At 35.0% G+C, this 6,267-nt stretch overlaps 2 pseudogenes; both read right to left on the bottom strand.

Moving 5' to 3' along the window:
- Positions 1-914: 914 nt before the first annotated feature.
- On the bottom strand, positions 915-3,012 carry LOC149169881 (putative glutathione S-transferase GSTU6; annotated as a pseudogene).
- A 1,465-nt stretch (positions 3,013-4,477) lies between these two features.
- LOC149169880 (glutathione S-transferase U17-like) lies at positions 4,478-5,257 on the bottom strand (annotated as a pseudogene).
- Positions 5,258-6,267: the final 1,010 nt, after the last annotated feature.

The raw sequence follows: 6,267 nt of genomic DNA, 5'->3' as shown, positions 1-6,267 counted from the left end.
TTATAAGGCCGGCATAGTTCGCCCTAATTTGCAGTAGGTGATAAACTCATCTTAAATAAAATCTCTCTGCTTGTCCTCCATTTATAAGGCCGGCATAGTTCGCCCTAATTTGCAGTAGGTGGTGATATCATACCCAAAAGATTCGCTCTCCTAATGGATATAGATTCTGCCAGATTGGCTGGATCGGGCTACTTCCTAAATTTAACTTGACTCGACTACCTAAATTTAATGTATTTTAACAAATACAACCTCTGTCTGTGCTAAGTTTTCCCTATTTAGCTGTAGGCGGTGATCATACTGGCTCTCCTAGTGGACATAAATTCCGGCTGCTTGGCAAAATCAGGCATTACTTCTTTCAGTCCATCGGATTTACAGAATCGATCCATCCATGCGCTCAGCAATGGCATTTTCTCTGGATCTATTAAAACGCTATCGGTAGCCTTCTCGAGGCCTTTGATAATCGCTGACAAACCACCCAATGCGATGTCAAGCAAGCCGAGACCTCACTTTTTTTTTCGAGGTAATGAATGCTGTGGAAGCCACCTGTAATCAAGAAATATGTTATATTTACTATCTGTTTTTTTAATTTTTATTAATACAGAAGCGTTTTTTTATTTAGAAAAAAATGGCGTTTTTTTATTTAAAAAAAATGGTTCCGAGATAACTCATAATATTGAACCAACAACAGAATTTGAAGCCCAGAAATGGTCCTGAGAACCATTCACATTCCGGATTGTTTTCCAAAATGCAGCAAGGTCCCGTATAAAATTACTCTTTACAAGTTTTGTATTTTATGCAACACTTTATGCTAGCTATAAAGGATCTTTCCAAAAAATTAATTGCATTTCATTCTGGTTTCTATTACATTCTATATCAACGCTTCCTTTTCATTATGGTTTCTGTTACATTCCTAATCAACGCACATTGAACAGCGGAATGACAGTGGACATAAATTCCGGCTGCTTCGCAAAATCAGGCATCACTTCTTTCAGTCCATCGGATTTACAGAATCGATCCATCCATGCGCTCAGCAATGGCATTTTCTCTGGATCTATTAAAACGCTATCGGTAGCCTTCTCGAGGCCTTTGATAATCGCTGACAAGCCACCCAATGCGATGTCAAGCAACCCGATCTGATCCCCTCCAAAATACGGTTTTCCTGCGAAGCACTGGTTATTGAATAGAAAAATAATATTTTTAACTTTCCAAGACACAAATAGCAGATAAGGAAAGGATCGATGAGATACGAATGCAGGCGATTACTAAGAATGAACTAAATTACCTTATCGTCTACAAAGGCAGCCCAGAAACGAGCAATGGCTCGGTCATATGGATCTTTGGGAATTCTTGCGAACAGGGTTCGATTTCAGGAGCAGCCCGCTCTTAGCTCTGAGATTCTCTTCCGCGAACTGGTAATCGATACCTAGCAAGTGCTATGCGAACCCGCACAATGAAGGGACTCAGAGTCATACCGAACCGCTTTACCTGCCCCTTCTCTCCCCGTTTTTTTATTTCAGTTTTCAAAATTCGTTCAATCGTCTAACACCACCAATCTACGGTGAACAATAGGACACGATGGCGGCTAGGGCAATTGATTTCAAAAGGAAACGCCTTACGGCATAATGAACAATAGGACACGATGGCGGCTAGGGCAATTGATTTCAAAAAGAAACGCCTTACGGCATAATTAAGTATTCCATTTTATATGAAAATGTTAATTAAAAAAAAAAAAGAGACTAAGCCGCTACTTCTTCCTCTTTCATATTTTACTCATAAGTTAAATATTGTAATGGTGAATTCTCATATAAATGCTAACGAAATATTTAAATATGTTAGCAGCAACGTGATTGGGAAGAATACCGAGAGGAGTTGCTTTACAACTATTTAACATTGGATGGAAACATAAAGATGACATAGGAAAAACTAAAAAAACACTTTTTGCCCATTGCCTAGCAACAACATACTTGTTGCGTTTTTTATGCTTAAGCATATAAACAGCAGCGTTGGATACTACCTCAAACCCGTGGTGAAAGCGTGTAAAAGTCAGACACTCTAAACGCAAAGTTCGCTGGTACAGTGGAGGCGTATTGGCATACTGTATGTCCTACATTTTCATGAATGAATGCATCCTTAAGGGACAAAAGTTTGGCTGCATTGCATTCACATATGCGGACATGAGGAACAAAACTCTAAGTCAAACTTCTTGCTCTGTAGGGATCGGAGAGCCCTAAGTCCACATGTTTGAGATCTGTATCATCCCTGCTTGCTAATTTTGGCATTTTGTAGGTCAACATAAAAATTTAGTAATGCATGCCCAAACAAATATAAATCAAGAAATACACTGTAATTAGAATCAATAAAGTGCATCAGCTTTATTATTTAAATTGCATTGACCGAAATAGTTGCGCACTTGGCATACTTTTATTGACCAATATGTCTGAGAGAGCGAACACTTCGACCTCTACCAACACCTCAGCGTCTTCTTCAACCCTTAATTTAGAGACCAGTGAAATAAAACTATTTTTATTTGATATTTTAGGAGTTTTCCTATTGGAATTGAGTATTTTAATCATTCTTTTAATTAATTATTTGATGGTTCGATGTAAATTTAAAGATCCCAGTATATTTTTGGTAGTTATCATTATATCAATGGATAAAATTTACACTATTAACTTTCTTGCATATGTAAATCATATGATTAAATCATTTTTAAATTAAATATTTACAAAAAATATTATTAAAAATTTACTTTCCTATTTGTTAATTACAACCTATCCAAATTAACAGAAAATGGAAAGAAACAAAAAAGACAGACTGATTGCCACCTATCTAGATTAAACAGAAAGTGGAATGACACAAAAAAAGAAAAAGAAAAGAAGAAGAAGAAAGAAGAAAGAAAGATGCACTTGAACAATTCTGTTAATGGGAGGATAAATGAAACGTTTTATTCTAGAACGTAACTGAAAGTTGAACGTTTTGCTCAACGTGTCGTGTACTACTTACAACTTCCATTATATTAAAAAAAATATAATAAATCGAAACATGGTTGCATATGCGTTACATTATGAAACATACATCAAATTAAATTAAATTACAAATGAAAGCGCATTGAAACATGGATGCCTGTGCGTTACACTCCAAATTGTGGGATATAATGAAACCGTTTATTTACAAGTATCGTGATTAATAATTAATGAAAATATAACTGGTTGGTTGTAGTGGTTGGTAATGTAGAAACTCTACCGAAACGCCTAATTCTCTACTCTTGGTCACGTCATCTAGGTCCAGTCACATATTAATCTGGTTCAATTGCTCAGAGTTCGGCTCTATAGTTCTCTGTACTTAATCTCATCAATTATTTGTTTCCACAATGATCAATAATTTTTTTATATAATGATTTTAATATTGTTATTATGTGTGAAAAAATGTTCTTATCAAGTTTGTGAAGATGCACCAGAGGGACGAGAAAGGATTCATCGAATGATTGTGCGAATTTAAGATCAAAATTTATGATATCGAAGGGTTTGAAGGTAGAGTTAGCTGGGCTTCTCATTGCGGAGTACACGGAGTTAAATCTCACATAAAACTAATTATACAGTGCTAAACATATCAAACATAGCAGGTTGAAGAACGTTCAAATGGGTATTGGCTCCGATCACAGTAGTGTTCATGGGATCATACAATTCTGCAATAATGGCTACCGAATACAATTCCCTTTGCCCACCATCAATTTAGTGTTCTTCCGTCTCAACTCAGGAGACACTCAATAGTTTAAACAATAAACAAATAATGCATTACAACTTAATGTTAATCCTAGGTTGCTTCGATGTTACAACAATGAACCATCGCATTTACTCACTCTTCTATGAAACAAAAACCTTCTTTTTGCATTTTCGAAGTCTAATTGGTATAAAATTATGATCAGAGTAACTCTAAGAGATTTTGACACTGGGGTCTAAACCTTTGGATTGTGCTTTCTTTCTTACCCGGTGTCATAAGCGTTTTAATGGAGTTTGCTCGGAAATGCAGTGAAAAAGTGTGTGTGACTATTTTTTATTTTAAAATTTTATTATGTATATAAAGATTCTCCATCAATGTATACAACACCTAGTTTTTTTTTTGTATTTTTGTGTTTTGTTTTTTTCTCAATTTATAGGGCTTCTTGTTGTAATTTTATATAAGTTTAAAAAAAAAAAATGTAATATAAATATAAATTTTTCATATATTTTTTAAAAAATTAAAATTTAAACACATATTTCATTTAAAATATTTTTATTTTCTACAAAATTTTAAAATCGAAAATTCTCACATATCTAAGCTGATTCTGATTTTGGAGTATCTCTTAATACAATCTCTATACAGTTAATCGGAAAATGCCCCTTAATAAACATCACAATATAGTGGCAATGAAATTATCCGTTCTAAAATGCCTTTAATAAATGGCAAACTCAATATAGTGGCAATGGAATTATCCGTTCTAAAATGTGTTTAACAAATGGCAAACTAAATAGGCTAACAGCGGAATGACAGTGGACATAAATTCTGGCTGCTTCACAAAATCAGGCATCACTTCTTTCAGTCCATCGGATTTACAGAATCGATCCATCCATGCGCTCAGCAATGGCATTTTCTCTGGATCTATTAAAATGCTATCGGTAGCCTTCTCGAGGCCTTTGATAATCGCTGACAAGCCACCCAATGCGATGTCAAGCAACCCGATCTGATCCCATCCAAAATACGATTTTCCTGCGAAGCACTGGTTATTGAATAGAAAAATAATATTTTTAACTTTCCAAGACACAAATAACAGATAAGGAAAGGATCGATGAGATACGAATGCAGGCGATTACTAAGAATGAACTTAATTACCTTATCGTCTACAAAGGCAGCCCAGAAACGAGCAATGGCTCGGTCATATGGATCTTTGGGAATTCTTGCGAACAGGGTTCGATTTCAGGATCAGCCCGCTCTTAGCTCTGAGATTCTCTTCCGCGAACTGGTAATCGATACCTAGCAAGTGCTATGCGAACCCGCACAATGAAGGGACTCAGAGTCATACCGAACCGCTTTACCTGCCCCTTCTCTCCCCGTTTTTTTATTTCAGTTTTTATCAACGATCAAAATTCGTTCAATCGTCTAACACCACCAATCTACGGTGAACAATAAGACACGACAGCAGCTAGGGCAATTATTTTCAAAAGGAAACGCCTTACGGCGTAATTACCATACCATTAAGAACATGGGAATCTAATGACATTTACCATGCATTTGGTATGGGAATACGATGACAAGTAATAGAATTATTTTTTATCCTAAGAAGGATGCTCTGTCATGAATATTTTGATGAGCAATTTTATACAGATTTTATACTCTGTATGAAGGTGTACTTAATTGAGACCTTTCAAAACTTTTCTCATGCCCATTAATTTTTTGGAATATTCTAAAATCTGCAATCCATATAAGGATGGTAGTTGCTGCACTTAACTAAGATTTTTCAAACAATTGACTTCACTCATGTCCATCAGATTTCAAGAATATTCTAAAATCTGCGATCAACATAAATATGGTCATTTTGATCTAGAGCAACAAGAACACATTTAGGTCAATTAGAACTAGAGTAGCAAGAAAAAATTTATAAAGTAAACTCAGAGGATATCCATAAGATAGAGAAACTATTGATTTCTAAATGTGATTATTGCATTTCAAATCATCCACAAAATAAATATGATATTCTCAAGTATAGGTCTAACTGAAAATCAACGTTCATCTTGTACGCCAACTTCAAGCTTAGTCACCATGAAGTACATTGGCTCACATCATGTAGTTTCCTGCAGTGACAAACGCTATAAGAAAAGCAGATGTATTTTTAGATGCTAAGGAAATTTATTTGTGTCTGGCATGTAACATTAATTCATGTAAATTGTGAATCATGAAATAATGTTTTTACATAACAAATGCTCATTTCCAAGACTAGAGTTTAGCCTAAAGAAGTTATAACTTTAAACCAAAGAACTAGAAGCATTTGTTTATTCCCTCTTCAAATATAAATTATGCTTATGATAGTTTTAAATGGTGCTTTGACAATATTTTTTTAGTAACCATCATTAGTTATGCCTAGAGTATACAAGAAATTACTATTTATGTAGAGACGTCTATAGGGTGGCCCTGTTTATGATGAATAAGGTCTGAATAATGACTTCACCAAGTTCATTTCACTATGGGTCAATCTTCTTTTCTTTTCTTTTTGGTTCACATTTCCTGAGTATG

The sequence above is a fragment of the Pinus tabuliformis genome, chromosome 4_2 (assembly GCF_031772625.1).
Source record: "Pinus tabuliformis cultivar Carrire ecotype Pingquan chromosome 4_2, CPIR1, whole genome shotgun sequence".
Lineage (NCBI taxonomy): Eukaryota > Viridiplantae > Streptophyta > Pinopsida > Pinales > Pinaceae > Pinus > Pinus tabuliformis.
The sequence above is the reverse complement of the archived record's forward strand: the minus strand, read 5'-3'. Positions and strand labels throughout refer to the sequence as shown.